The 16,279-nt window shown below is 44.3% G+C and overlaps 1 protein-coding gene across 3 annotated transcripts in view; it reads left to right on the top strand.

Moving 5' to 3' along the window:
* Positions 1–16,279, top strand: part of GRM8 (glutamate metabotropic receptor 8) — a 716,946-nt gene that overhangs the window by 260,548 nt on the left and 440,119 nt on the right. The window lies entirely within an intron of this gene.

Raw genomic sequence — 16,279 nt, 5'->3', positions numbered from 1 at the left:
GGGGTGGCCTGGGGTAGGGGGGTGGGGTGTCGTGCTAGGCTAAGCACTGTTCCATCTGCCTGGGGTGGGGATTGGCTAGGGTCAGGGTTCAGGCAGCTGCACAGGGTTAGCTGGGATGGCTGCCTGGCACTGTCAACCTTGTGTCCTGCTGCTGCAGCTGCTGCTGAGGCCTGGGCTGCACATGGCAGCCCTGGGTGGCTGTGCAGTGAAGACTAGTGGAGCCCAGGGAGCACTGCACAGGGGCCACTCCCAGCTGAGTCCAGCCTCTGCATGTGGGCCACAGGTCTCCAAGGTATTCCACCCCACCCTGCCATCAGGGCTTCTGGGAGCCATGGGGTCAGTGTGTCTGTGTGTTGTGTGTGGCACCCCTTGTCCTGGATTTATCCCATCACAGATTTCCTTTAAAATAATATAGTCACCCCATGACTATGTCCCAAACTCAGGGAGTTGTGAATGGGGGACATCAGCCTCCACAGATCTCCTGCTCTCCTGTCTGTGCAGATGGACATGAAGTAGGTAGTCAGGGAAAGGAAACAGATAGAACTTTGGATTCCTGCTTGATCTTCATCCAAAGTGTTGGTCATCACACCTAGCCAGAGATTAAGTGGAAGTAATATGCACCAGGTACGGGACTAGAGCAGATTAGCTCTTCTGCCGTAGAGGAAATGGGAATTAAGCACTAATTTGTTTTGAATCTGGTTGCATCTACATATGTGCTTTATTGCTGAGTAGATTAATTAGCTTCAGAGTAAAGTGTCACTGTCTGCATTGTTGCTTTTTGGGGTCAGGCCAATGCTCAGGATCTCAATATTGCACTGTTAGGCAGGAGGGTGTGACACAATTGCACATATATAAATACACAAATCAGTTAGGTGCATACACACACACATACACTCAGGCACATACCCATCCAAACCAGCCTAGGCACATGCATACCAATCACCAATTCAAGCACATACACACTACATACTAAAAATTAGACAAAAATAAATTGTCAATACCCACACACTCAGTACATATACACAGATTACTAATTCATATATCATGCACACACACACACTCACCAGTTCACACACACACCACCCACCTACACATACACACAAGTAAGTTCCTAACTTGGATGGTACAATATGTGTGTGTGTGCTTGGGGTACCTGGAATACTTGGGGGAAGGTTAAGGTGAGAGAAAGAGAGAGTTAAAGTGTAGGGAGTGAAAGTTGCCAGAACCAGGATTAGAACCAGTGGACTAGAGAGAAGCTGGCTGAGGAGCTGATGCTGGGGTTTACTTAAGATCAAGTGTCCCTAGTGTTACTCAAGGTCACTGGTGCAAGGGAAAAAAACCTGGTGGCAAGGAGGAGACAGCCAGGAAAGAAACTGAGGCAGAAACCTGGGAGCTTAGGGGAAAAGGCAGGGGGATAAGAAAGTGGCAAACGACAGTTTTATTAAGCAGACAACACACTACACAGCCTTATGAAGTTACTAGTTCTCTCTCTTTCTTTCTCTCTCTCTCTCTCACACTCACTCACTCACTCACTCACTCACTCACTCACTCACTCATGCTCACAATGGCAGCAGAGAAAGAGACTCAACGGAAGGGTTGGAGTCCAGGTAGGGAAGAGAAGCAGAATCCAAGTCCTTGGTTGAAGAGGGGATGGGGGTGATAGCTACCTATCCAGGCTGGAAAGGGTTCTTTGTCCAGCAGGTGTTGTCCAGAGATGGGTCACTGACAGGGCCATGGATCGGTGGTGCAGCCTGGTGCTGGTCCAGATGGAGAGGGCATCCCAAGGAGTCAGTCTTCACTACCCCTTTTTATGGGGCAGACTACCTCTGATCTCCTATGGGGAGGGCCTGTCCAGGCAAGGTCAGTCCTGTTCCGGAGGGCTCCAGGTGTTCTTACTGAACATGTGCATCCTTAGAACAATAGTGGCTTGCCTCATCTTTTGTTTCTTGAATGCTGAGGGTGGTTCCAAGGGCTGGGTCATTCGTCCTGGTATTGGTGTTTGTGGTTTGCTCATCCAGAGGGAGCTATTTTTTAGACCTACTGCCATTTTCTCTCAAGCACCCGCATTCATCCCTATTCATTCAGGAACCAAGTTACATAGGAGGGATAGGTATAAATCATAGATCAGGGGACACAAGATGGAGGTTTGACATTGCAAGATGGAAACTTGACATGACTTATGCTAACTTACATATATAGGCCTAAAACAGTAATCACACAATATAAAAGCAGTATAAAATCAATACAAACAATAATTATCACTTATAAAACAGTGGATAGCTATATCAAAATAGCAGGGCACTTATTTGCAAAGAGGGGAGAGAAAAATAAAACTTACTACCTAAAATAAAATGTTAAAGTTTATCCTACATCTTAGCTTACTTATACTTATCTATAGGGAATAGAGAGAGAGAGAAAAAGTCAGAAATGTTTGGGGAAGCGGAGGGAATGCATTTTAAAATAAAAAAAAAAGAAAAAACTGGGGGTTTTGCTACAGCATGTGCAATGGAATTAGGCCTCAGTAAATTAATTTATGCCAACATAAAATAGTACTGTTGGGGTAATTTACTGTAATTAAACACATGTATAGATGCTGATCATGGGTGAAAATTGTACCTGGTCAGCCCAGCCAGCCAGGGGCCAAACTTCTGCCTGCCACCAAGCCACATGGCTCTTCACTTTTAGCACCCTGATGCCCCAGCCAGCTTCTCTGCTGACCACTGCCACTACACAGAGCCTAGGGCTGACACCCATATCTTGCCAGTCCAGGCCTGCTCTGCCCTGGGTCAAATTGTTGCTGTCCTGGGCACACGTGTAAATGCTGCACCTGGGAATAATTTACACCGTTACCAGCTGCTGGAGCAGGAAGGTCCAGTCTTGCATGTGCTGCTGGCATAGCCAGTGAATGTGGAGGGCTCTGGTGCTGGGTGGCTGTGACCCTGAGCTGGCATCCCAGCTGGGGCCTGCAGCTTCTCCCATGTGTCCAGATGTTGCTCCTACAGACAGAAGTCTTTTGTGAGAGTTTGCAACATTTCAGAGACAAGATGCTCTGAACCGGGGGCTGTCTGGCCTCAAATCAGGGGTCAGCTGTGTGTAGGTGCCCAAGGACCATGGTAAGTTGGGCTGGGTAGGCCTAGGTGCAGATGACTGCTGGCCAAGCCCCCTGTCTGTATGCACTCCCCTGGGGCCAGTGATCCGCTGGGTGCTGGGCACAGGCAGCCTGCCTCTCCCATCCCCTTTCTAGGGAAGGACAGGCCAGGCTAGGCTGCTGGCAGCAACTACTGTGGCTCCAGACCCTGCTCCACCCCTTTCTCCCTGCAGGCCAATTACTCTGTTGTGCTGCCACCCAGCCACTGGTGCTTGGGGTCAAGGGGTGCAGGGCTCCCAGAAAACTGGGATGAGGAGCTAGCCAAGCCCCTGTCCTCCCTGCTGGGGGTGTCTCTGGGGAGGTTCTCTGCTGCCCCCTGAGTGTGCCCCTTCTGTGTGTGTCCTGGGCAGTGCATGATGAGCTGATTGTGCAGGCTGAGGGATGCCCAAGCCAGTATTCCCTGCTGCTGCTGATCCTCTTGGTGCCCCAGGCACATCTGCACTCTTGGTTTGGGATCCTGAGCTACATCAGTGTGGGGGAGGGGAAAGCCCAGGCTGCTCCACAACTTCTGCCACTGGCTGGAGGGCTATTTGGGGCAATGCTACATATACCTGCCCCCTGCTACTGAGGAGGACATCACTGCCAGCATTGATGCCTTCTTTGGGGTGTGAGAGGCCCATTCCCACACAGCTGTGGGAACATGAGCTTCTCAATAAAGTTTTGAACTGTCCCACCTCTCTGCTTGCTGTGGAGGGGTAACCTAGGGCCAGGGGAGTGCAGGCTGGCTGGGCAGGGAGAGTGAGACAGGGCCAGGGCCAGGGGCAGAGGCAGGCACTGGGGCTGGGAGGGCCCTCCCTCCAATGTGGGAATTAACACATTCGGCGCTGGCAAGGCTGGCAGCTTGGCATAGGCATCCCTGTTGGTGACAGCATCCAGCTGTGCCTGGTTGTCCATAGCCCATGGTGTGCGGCAGGCCGGTGCCTGGTGGTTGGCCACAGGGCCCCCCCAGGGAAGAGCTGGTACTGCTGACAGCTGTCAGTGACACAGTCGGCCATTCCTTGTGGTGGGGTCTGAGGCTACATGCTAATAAAAATTGCAGGGTTGTGGCCTGGGTCCTGGGGCACCAAAATCTGGGTCAGATTCTGCTCAAAGGGCATGGTCTTGCAGGGACAACTGGACTGATGATTGTGGTCAGTCACAGCCACCCACTGTGCCTGCAAGGCCTTGCCCTTTATGCAGCACTGCTGCACCAACTGGGAGTGCCCTCACTCCTGCATCCCATCCTATAAGGCCTCATAAACGTGGGTGTTTGAGCACCAACACCACTCAAACTGCCTCTGGACCTCTGTGCCACACCAGAGCACCACAAGGTCATCAGTTTCCTCCAAGCTCCAGTTGGGAACCCAGGTGGAAGGCACAGGCATGCAAATGTAGGTGTGCCTGAGCCCCAAAGGGAAGGAAGAGGATGACATGTTGTATCCTGTGCCAGCTCTTTGGGCCTCCATGCAGTTGTACCTCTGTCACCGGCCCTGGGCAGTTGCCAGCAGTGCCCAGCACAGGGTCACAGCAAGGAACTGGAAGCCACACAGCAGAGGATATGTTGCATAGCACCTGTAGATGTAGGGCAGGATGCTGGAGGTAAGCAGCAGGGAGCTGGTGCTGGCCCTGCTACCAGAGGCAGCCTGCAAGCAGTCCTGGGGAGCTGACTGAGCTGGACCGGGGGTGCAGCAGGCTGCATCCCTCAGCACCACTAACCTGGCCCAATGTGGGTGGCCTGACAGCTGTGTGGCCCAGCAGTGGCCAAGCAGCAGCTCAAGGTTGCAGGCAGACGGGCACAGGCAGCTTGTGGCCTATCCAGGGGGGGCACACAGGGCCAGCAGTTCTCTCTGGCTCTTGTGAAGTGTGCTCCAGGGCACATGGCTGGGGGCTTTTATAGCCTACAGCTAGGGGATACTACAGATGCAGCCCAGCCCTGGGCCAGGAGGGGCTCCTAGCCAGGAGCCCTGGGGCTGGGCTGGCCCCCTAGTGGCAGGGCAGATCTGGCACTAAATTTAGTGCCGGGTCACATCTACATGTGCATTACTGTGCATTAACTAATTGTGACTAAATTTGATACCTGCAAATGTAGGTATCAAATTTAGTCACAATTAGTTAATGCACAGTAATGCACATGTAGATGTGACCCGGCACTAAATTTAGTGCCGGGTCACATCTACATGTGCATTACTGTGCATTAACTAATTGTGACTAAATTTGATACCTGCAAATGTAGGTATCAAATTTAGTCATGATTAGCCATTTTTACTGCACAGTAAGGGCATGCATGTGTAGACATGTGCCTGTACTGCACAGTAAATTAGACTAATGTGCAGTAACACATCTAGTGGTAGACTAACCCAGAAAGTACTGAAGTTGGAACTATCTCAGCTCGTAAAACCCAAGCAATGTGAAGATGGTTAACAACAGTATATGGAGGCAGAGAATGAAATGTTGACCATTTTGATGGCTAATTTTAGAACATTCCTTTCAGAGACAGACAATGGTGCCACAATATTTCTCTTCTGGTGCCCTAGGGAGGAAAATGGATGAGGGTGATTCTTCTTTGGACTGAAGCTTTTCTGCCTTGCTCTGGCTATGCGAAAAAAAGGTTCTAAGATAAATGTAACTTTATGCAAACTTTAATGTTCATATTTTATATAAGAATCATATGCCTACCATTTAAAATGGATGCTAGGACATGTAAAATATTCTGAAAAGAAAGAAACAGGATGGTGAAAGGTTAGGTCAGGTGTATATAGCTGAACAGATTGAAGAGATTTGGATAATTTAGAGAGAACAGTAAAGGGTAAAATTATAGTTTTAAATAGTTTAAAGCAATGAAGGGGTTAGGTAAGAGTGATCACTTTTTCCCTTTGATCCAGTCGTGTAATACAAAAACTAGTGGACATTTAATGAAGTTGGTTTGTACTAAATTTGGCATAGACAAATTTGAGAAAGGTACTTCTTTACACAATCTAATTAATAGGTAGAATTCACTTGAGGAAGAAATTGAAGCAAATAGTTTAATGGGATTTAAATAGGAGTAGGATGGATGCTTGAATAACTACAGCATTGGAAGTTAAACTAAGATTAGTTCTAGGTTAGTTCAGCATGATAAGGGAGGACAAACATTCTGCTTCAGGGTATATGATGACTGGATATTAGGTGGGAAAGAATTTCTCTCTTAAATTAAATCAGACAGTTGCTTTGGTTCCAGTGATAAGATTTTTCTACCTCCTTCTAAAATCAAAGGGTTTTTATACATGTGCTGCAGGAATGTCTGGGGGAGGGGTGCTTTAATTAGAGTGGCTCCAAGAGCTGCTCTAAATAAAGTGCCCAGAGCATCACGTGTATCAGTGTCCCCATGCTGAAAAAGTGGTCCGGGTGCTTTAACTAAAGCTCATTGAATAAGCTTTAGTTAAAGCACACTGACCGCCATTTTTCAGTGCAGGGATGCTGATACATGCAACACTGGAGTCTGCTTGAGCATGGTAATTACCATGCTCCAGCAGGCTCATTAATCAAGTAATTATAGCGCATCAGAGCATCCTTGCTGCACACAGGCAAGATGTTTAGTTAGATGGTCCATATTCCTCTATATATCAAACATGAATAATTACAGCATGCTCGTACAATTTAATAAATGTGCAATATGGATTAGGCTATGGCTTTAGTTCCACAAAGCATGTAGATTGTAGATGTATTAAACATACTTAAAAATTTAAGGACCTGCCAAGTTTGTTTTTTGCTGGAAGCAGTCCTTGCTGGATTGGAATGCCTATATTATTAAATGCATATTTTGTTTTTTGTATTATTTACAAAATGCAAGACTGAAACTTTTTTGTTTTGGGATATAATGCTCTTCATGGTGTATTGTTGATACTGACAGTTAAAATAAATTTTAATTAAAATTAAGTATACAAAGATGCAACTAAAATTAAGGTCCTTCTATAAATCCAAAAACTTTGTATCACCAATTATGTAAGAGATTTCTGTCAGGCTAGAACACTGAGCAGTAGGATGTAAGTTTTTTTAAAAAAATCACTAATAATTCCAAATTAATATTTCATACTTTAAGAGAAGAATGTTTATACCCATGGAAAGAAGAAATGCTCTGAGTTCATATTTTCTGCCATGAAGTCCACTGCCTTTGAGGCAGAGCTAATAAAGTACACTGACAAAATGGCAGTCTTCTAGGTTGTCTCTGCATAAACTAACTCAGGAATGAGCTAGCTTTTTACAGGATTTATAAATAATATATTAGAATAATAAACCTGGCTGAGAATAAAGAAGTATATATGGTAAACCTTTATATATAGAATGTATATGGTAAAGCTTTATAAGTAATTGCTGGAATTTCATTTAGATTGCTTTTTTTTTTTTACAAGAATGTTCCCAAAAGTACAGTTCCTTCAGGAAATGTTATTTAAAGGATGCCATTAATATCTATGGTATGGGAATTATATTTTTAAGATGAGAATTTTTTCCTAAAGAAGGATTCAGTTTTGTATTGTGCTCAGAAACTCCTTTGAACTCTTTAGCACCTTCAAGTTCCTTTGGTAGATGAGTCTGTGCAGTATGACACAAGTTACAATATTTAGTTAGTTGTTCAAGAAATTGTAGTTCCAACAATTAGCTGGGGGAAATTTCAGTTGTGGAAGCACTATTTGTTCAACTACTCTTCAATTCATACTTTAGTAATAGTTTTTCTTTAATAGTCCTCTCTCTCAGAGATTTGTTGAATTATGTCATATTTCATTTACAATGAAATAGAGATGAAATATGAAGCATTAGGCATGTAGCCTAGGTACACTGGGCGGGGGGGGGGTGCCCTGTCCTCCGATGACAGTGGTGGTGGTCAGGCAGGGTGCTGAAGAAAGGGGTCAGTCACTTGAGTGGCTTCTTCCCCTCTCTGTAGAGCTAGACCAAAACCAAATACTTAACTATGTACAGTTTATTACAAGAATAAATACAGATGCTTAATATAAAACAGAATATTTACAAGACTTAAAATATAATATTATATATAATATTCCACATTTCACATATAATACCAAATGTGAACCAAATAACTTACAACCTATATAACACAATTAACACATAGGGATATTAACCTATGTAAGCCAAGTAACTTAACCATAATATTTCTTTAAACCTTCAACCTTCACAAGTAACAATACCAATATACACACCGAGACATTAAAACACATAAACCATATAAGCCCCTTTAAAGAATACCCCTAGCTATATACCCTTTAATACGACAACCTCAAAATAGGGAGTGCACTCAGCAGTTCCTCGAGGAGTTTCCCTGAAGCCCCTCCCCTTTAGGGCCCTGGGATGTGGACACATGCCTCCTGCAATGGAGGGTGGAGGCAGCAGACCCTCCTCATCCATGTCAGCCTCCCCTGCAGGGCCCACTTTCCCAGTAACTCATGCTTCCTCTCTGGAGAAATCAAGGCTTGTCCCCTGGTGGCTGATCCTGCAAGAACCTTTCCCCAGAGGCACCTTTGGGTCTCCTTGATGGCCTGGTGTCCTGCACTGGACACCCAGGGCTCTCTATTTCCTGTGGGAGCCAAGCCATTGTAGGCTTCAACTCCCTGGTCTCACACTGGGGTTCTCCCCTTTCCTGGGTCCTGCTCTGGGCACTGGGGCTCTTTTAGTTAAAAGTGGAGCTGAACTGCGGAGCTCTGGTAACTTGACCTAGGGCTGGGACTAACATGAGCAGCTGCAAGCTGCTTCCGAAGTGGTTCTCTGTGTGCTGAGCTGCACAATGGGAGAGGTCTGAGCAGCTGCAAGCTGCTCACAGGGCCAGCTCTCTGTGTGTTGATCTGTACACTGGCTGCCAAGCCTCTTGCTGGGTTCACAGTCTCAAGCTGCCTTGAGCGGCTCCTACAGCCTGATCCCCATGCACTGATTTGTGCACCACTGAAGCTCAAGTAGGTTCCCGATGATGGCCATCTCTGGAGCTCCTCTCTCCTCACCATCCCTCATCATCTCTCCCCAGCCTGCTGAGCATGCTCCCCTTTTATACTCTTCAGGGGCTCCACCCTCAAAGTTCTCCAAACTTGGCTGGTGCAGTTCCAGTTCAGGTCCAGCTGCTCCTTGCCCCTTCCTTCAGAAAAGGGCAGGACATTTCTTCCCTTGTGCTGCCTCTGGATTGGTGGGCAGGCTCCACCAATTAAACAGCAGACCCTTGATCCTGGGACACAATGACATGCATGTACTCAACCCTAGCTCCAAAAAGATAAGCCTGTTACAGACATTAATTCTAGGATAGTAAGGCTTTACCTGTTTAGCCTACATACATGCTTAGTATGTATTATATAGTGACACCATCATGGTTGAAAATGGATTGGCTTACAAAGAAAGAAAGAAACAAAATCAAACCAAACCAGCTAACACACCACAAGGCTTTCCAAGTATAAATTGTGAGATTGTTTCTATGATGCCTACCTGAGTCCATAAACTACCTGAGACCAGTGGGACTAAACTGAATCCTGCAGACCCTAGCTTTCAATTTTTATGAATAATCTTGTAGTAGCTGACAGTTCCTTCTTCCTTGATGTAAGGTGGATCTTTTAACTGGGCAACATCTTTTGATCTCCATGTTCTATGCTGGAAAAGAAAAACCAAACAAAAAAACTGTAATCTAGACGGGGGCTAAGTTTTAGTGTATTTTGGGATACTCTCTATTTATATCACTGTGGATATGTATACCCCTCTTATTTTGGGATGACTGTGATCTCTGTCACCATCTATATTATTTTGGTGTAGCTGCTCATGACAGAAAAAGTGTGCAGACTGACTCCTGATCGATTCAGGAAAATGTCCTGTTTCTGCTCCTTGAGCAAAGCCCTTTTTGAATCCAGCTAGATTTAGACAAATTACAGAGGTGGGTAGAGAATGGGATGGAATTCAATGCAGACAAGTGCAAGGTACTGCATCTAGCAAGAAGGAACCAGCAGCACACCTATAGGCTGGGGAACACCCTTCTTGTCAACACAGCAGTAGAAAGGGATCTTGGAGTCACTGCTGGCTCCGGGATGAACATGAGCTGCCAACGTGAGGAAGTGGTAAGGTTAACTGCACCTTGTCATTCATCTACAGATGCATCACAAGCAGGTCCAGGGAGGTGATACTTCCCCTCTATGTTGCGTTGGTCAGGCCACACTTGGAGTACTGCGTCCAGTTCTGGGCACCGCACTTCAATAGGGACGTGGCTAGCATTGAGAGAGTCCAGAGGAGGGCCACTCACATGGTCAAGGGGCAGCAGGTCAGGCCCTGTGATGGAGGCTAAAGGGCTTGAATCTATTCAGCCTCCACAAAATAAGGCTGAGAGGGAATCTGGTGGCCATTTACCAACTCACCGGGGGGACCAGTGGGAATTGGGGGAGGCTCTGTTCCCCCGGGCATCACCGGGGGTTACTAGGAATAACGGTCACAAATTGTTAGAGACAAGGTCCAGGCTGGACATCAGGAGACATTACTTTATAGTTAGGGATGCCAGGCTCTGGAATGGACTCCCAAGGGAGGTGATACTCTCTCCACCTCGGGGGTCTTCAAGAGGAGGCTGGACAGATATTTGGCTGGGGTGTTATGACCCCGGCATTCATTCCTGTCTGGGGCAGGGGGTTGGACCTGATGACCTTTTTAGGTCCCTTCCAACCCTAAGCACTGTGAAACTGTGAATTCATTTTCTTATGTGGCTCCTTTTGTGTATAGTCCTAATAATGGATAGCTGAGACAGGAAGTGGGGTAGAGAAAAGCTGGAAATCAGGAACCAGCTGTTTTGAGATTGCTGTTGGCAAACTGCTGCTGTTTTCAGCCTCCAGAGTTTAAGTGAGCACTGAATAAACTGAAATGCAGGGCACATTTAGAGGAAGCCTGGCATTTGGGTTTTTTAGAGTGGGTAGGTTCTGCCACTAGGGAGGCATGCTGAGGTTTTTTAATGTGAATGCCAAGTACATTTGAGCTATATTGTGGGCCTGGGAGTGGTCATAAATAGCAGTTTAGTGTGTGTCTAGATGAAATAGGGGCCCTAAATTGAAGCGGTGGATTTTTAAAAACCCTGCTTAAATTTGGAACCAATTAAACCCTCATGTCGTGCAGACACCCAACTTACTTGCCTCTCCAGCGGTGGGGAGGGGAGAACAAGCTGCTGGAGGGCAGAGTGGTCTCTGGGTTGTGGGGAGTGGGGGCGGTGCTTCCCTCTGCAGCAATGGTGGCCCCCTGCAGGCACCTGGCTCAGGTGGTCCTGGGGGGCACCACAACCGTGGATGGAAGCACTGGGCCTCCGTGCAGTTCAGACAGGCAGGCTCGGGGGTGGGTGGGGGAGGGGAGATCAGGTTTGCTGCTTTTTTTTTCCCCCCTCTCTTGGGCAGAGCCTGCCTTCCCGGGCTGCTGCCAGGCTGCCTACAGGGCTTCCTGCAGAGTCCCTGAGCTGCATGGAGCCCGGTGCTTCACTCCATGGCTGGTAGGGCAGCAAACTAAAACTCCTTGAAGGAAAAACTCCTTGAAGGAGTTTAGTTTCCTGCACCCCAAGTCATTTAAGGCAATTACGCTGCAGAATTTGCCACAGCAGTTGGAATTAATGTGCAATACACTGCTGAGGGCATGCAAACACTGACACCATTAAAGCGGTACAAAAGTATTTAGTCTGCTTTAAAGTGTCATGCACACATGCCCCTCATGTCATCTACACACAGCAGACATTTCTGAGTTCTCTTTCCTGATTTGCTTCTTTAATAGACTTTTTTAAAATCTACTCATGCTCAGGGGGAGGTGTCATTTAAATAAATAATACAAGTATATTCCAGTTCTTTCTAAATAGTGAGAAATAAAAATACTTCAGAGGTTTTACAGTAAGATTTATAAATATATGTGAGCCAATATTTTCACAAAAGTAAAGAAGAAGGTAAATATATCCAAACAGCTCCATTTCAGGAAGGTAGCTGAAAGATTAGATCTATTAAAAACAAACAAACAAAACCAACCAACCAAACAAACAAACAAATAATAAACAAAATAAGAGGTCATGGATTCAAATTTAAAAAATAAATAAAAGAGAAAACCTAAATTAGTAATTCTCAGAAAATAGTATATAGACCATTTCTAGGAGGCCTATAGAGTTGTTTCTTTGATATGTCAGTCTTTATGCAGTGATACTTCCTACAAGTTCAGAAATAACTTGTTTTTGCCAGATTTTCTTTTAATTGAATACTCCAAAATCAAGATCCTTTCTTTACCTTGCATGGCTGTCACAAATTATTCTTTGTCTAGTGTTCTCTTGTGTAAGGGCAACCATATTAACCTTTTGCTTTTGATTTCATCACATATTGCCAATGGGATAAGGCAATGATGAAGCATTTCATATGCTTTATGAATATGTCACTGCTTGAGAGGCTGAAAGCTGTTTTTAGAGGAGTAGACAAAACCCCTAGGAGAATGACATGCATGTACAAACTTTAGTGATACTAACTCACCCTTGGGCATCCCAATTAAGCAGAGTTACTGTCTCCATTAAGAAGCAGTCACTGCCAATAAGTATCATTGGACTTAAATTCTTTAGCACTAGGAGACATCCTGATTAAACTGATTTTTAAGTGAACCCTAATTAAATGGCATATCTAATAATAGAGAAATATTTGTAACAGGTCAGTGACTAATTTAATGACAGTGCATATCTATATTCCCAGTGAACTGAAATCTTCAAATTTGGTACACTTACTTATTATGGCCCAATGCACAAGAACAACAACAGCAACAACAAGATTTGAAACATTGGCCTTTCTGGCAGATGTCATGAAAAGGCCATCAGTTGTTTTATTGTAATCAAGTAAACTATATTTGAGTAGGAATTAGGGATTATGAGGCTTCTGACTTGGAGAGATGAGGACAAAGGTCACCAGTTCTAATGAGTGGATTTTAGCCAAATACATTTCTGAAATGCAAAGAAATGTGCCACTGGTGCCAGCATTCATACCCATAGCTGGTTATCGTGGAGTGCTCTTAGCTAGTTTCATATATTGATGAATCATGAGTTCATTAAATGCATCAAGTAATTCAACTGTTTCATTTAAGAGTGTATGGCATGCTGAATAGTCTAAAACCAAAAATATCATGCAAAAGGCATATTTTCAGCTGAAAAACCAGAGATACAGTAATCAGCCCATATATTGCACTTTTCTGTGCAATAGAACAGATGGGAGAATAAGAAGAAAAAAGTTGCAAAAAGGGATAAAATGGTAGCAGTGAAAGTATAAAGAAAGTAGGGAAAAATAGAGGAATGGTTACGTAAGCAAACAAAGAATAGTTGAATTGAGGTGAAAGTGATTAAGAAACACAACCTGGATAATGATTGAAAACAGAGAAAATGAAACAGTGAAATAATAATATGATGGAACCAAATCTACATTTGTGAGCTAAACACAGCTAAAGTGTCTTTTCTTGTGGAAGTTATGATAGTGCTGAAAAGGATAGAATTCTTACCATCTAAATTTGTTATTGTATCACACAGTTGGGAAGCATCATCCTACCTCGTGGTAGGACTGGCCATGGCCCTTACAGTACAGTTGTAATACAATTACAATCCAGTTGGGTTAGCTTCCATACTGGAAGCGTGTCCTCAAACAATCCTTTGCACACACCTAGAAGGTAGGAAGATTATAATTAACAGCTCATATGGACTTGGGTAGTAACTTGTTGGCAAAAGATATCAGTGGCTTTTATTTCAGTAAGGCATTTAACACTGCCTCCCAAATAAGAAAAATGAAGGAAATACCACCTAGATTAAATGGTTACCAGACAGGAACAAAACTGCCTGGATAATCATATTCAAAAAATATTTATCAACTGTTCAATGTCAAATAGTGAGGAATTATCAAAGAGGGCTCCCCAGAATCTGTCATAATTCTAGTTCTATTCACTATTTTGTTTAATCCCCTGGAGGACTGGATTGAACATAAACATAGCAAATCTGTGGAAGATACTAAACTAAAGGAGTAGGTACTATAGAGAACAGCATTAGAATTTAAAATGACATTGCTAAACTGGAAAACAATATATCTGAAATAAAAAGGATGAAATTCAGTAAGAGAAATGCACTGACCTTAGGAAGTGGCATTCAGATTCAGAAACCTAAAGTGGGGAATGCCTGGCTAGGCTGTAGCACTTCATACAAGGTCATGGGGATTATATTGTGTATGAGTCAAGAGTGTGGTACTGTTGGGGAGAAGAAGCTTAAGCCTCACCTAGAATATTGTGTCCAGTTTTTGGCATCATGCTTTAAGAAAAATGTAGATAAATTAGAATGAATCTGGAGGACAGCAACAAACACAGGTAAAGGTCTAGAAAATGTAATGTACAAGAAAAGATTGGAAGAACTGGCATTTAGTATTAGTCCAGAGAAGAAATACCTGAGGGCGGCTTTGAAACTGGTCTTGCAACACAAAAAGGGTTGTTATAGAGATGACAGTGCTTAATGATTTTCTTTCTGTGTCTACAAGGGACAGGACAAGAAGCAATGGAATTAAATTGCAACAAGAGTGAGTTATGTTAGATATTAAGGAACAACATTTTAACTATGGGGATGGGTAAACACTGAAACAGATCACTTACAGAGGTTGTCGAATCTCCATCTTTTTAAGGTGCACATTTGTATGAAAAAGATTTACCCAGGGGTCATCTTGCCTTGATCAGTGGGTTGGACTTTCTTGTAGTTCCTTCCAGCCATATTTTAAAATATTTATATGATTTCATGAAAATGCCTATTTCATTCCTCATTTCACATCTTGCTGCACAGATCTGTCATATGCAAATAAATGCAAAATCTCCTTGTCTGTAATCTTAGCTTTTTTCTTTCTTCCCCTGTGAAAGAACCCCACAACTTTTCAAGCATCTAGCAACTTGCAAGGCATATCAGGATTTCATATAAAACCAATGTTAATAAATATTTCCTCAAATAGGCTCAAATCCAATGGCCTCTGGCATAAAAGTTAATGACATAAAAGATTTTTGAAAAGCAAGAGGCCCCATAACTATGGAGGAAGTGTGAAATGTGATGTAAAGGAGGGCAAGAAAATGTACTGCTGGATATAAATATTCAGGATAGAAGAAGCTGCTGTCACATAATAAAGCCTTTATTTTTTATCATTTGAACATCCAGCTCCCCCTCCCCCTCCAGGTTTCCTTTCTTGCCCCCACCTAAAGGGGTGGGGCAGTGGGATGAGAGGTACAGGGAGCAGAGGGTGATGCTAGAGCCAGGCAGGTGCACAGTACACAGGGTGGGGGAGTCAGGGCATGCATTAGTGAGTGGAGGCAGGGCCTGCAGAGGTGTCCAGTGCTGCACTGGGCAGGGATGCAAGTACATGTTTTGGGGAGGCGGGGAGGGGCAGCTGTATGGCGTGCAGGCTGAGGACCCTGTGGCTCACCCTGATGCTGTCAATGGCCAGGGGAATATTCAACCTTCAGTCACTTAGAAGTTGGATATACAGTTGTCATAACCCTTCCTGCTTACCCCTTCAGTTTATCATTAAGACCTTTTGAGAATTTGTGGGATTCTGCCTTATCCCCAGTTCTTTGGAAGTGTTGGGAAAACCTGCTGTTGTAAATGCACTCAAAACATAAAATGAAAATATGGGGTATGTTGGGATATGGATTAGATTCAGCCCACTTTCCAGGTTCAGTCTTAGATGAACCAGAAGCCTAGAACTGAAATTCAAGTGCTTGTTTTCAATGAGATTCAGAATTCAGAGGAAATTCTGAACCCTTCTAGCATTTAATGAGACTCAGATCTAAGATTTGTGGTTTAGCTAATGTCTATTTAAACTATTAAGGAGCTATTCTGTAACTCTTATTCATTTTCAGTGGTACTTATCCTGGTAGTTCCATTGAAATCCTATTGACTTTCACCCGAAGTAGTTTAGGCTCTGGAGGTATGTCAGTACCATGATGGCAAAGTGTCCTGGTCAGAACATTCCCAAGCATCTGTCTATCTGCTCCTGCTTGCATGCTCCAAAATTAAAATATACTGGAGTCATTCCAAACATGCCAGAGACAGAGGTCTCTAAAGTGGCTGCAGTGACCTTACAAACATCTTTCTGATTTTGGAGTGTGAGAGCAGAATTAGATGAATAGGCAATGCTTACGTGA

This window comes from Gavialis gangeticus, unplaced genomic scaffold, assembly GCF_001723915.1.
Source record: "Gavialis gangeticus isolate Ggan-Ray unplaced genomic scaffold, GavGan_comp1, whole genome shotgun sequence".
In the NCBI taxonomy this organism is placed as follows: Eukaryota; Metazoa; Chordata; order Crocodylia; family Gavialidae; genus Gavialis; species Gavialis gangeticus.
Note: the sequence above shows the minus strand (reverse complement) of the source record. Positions and strands in the feature narration are given on the sequence as shown.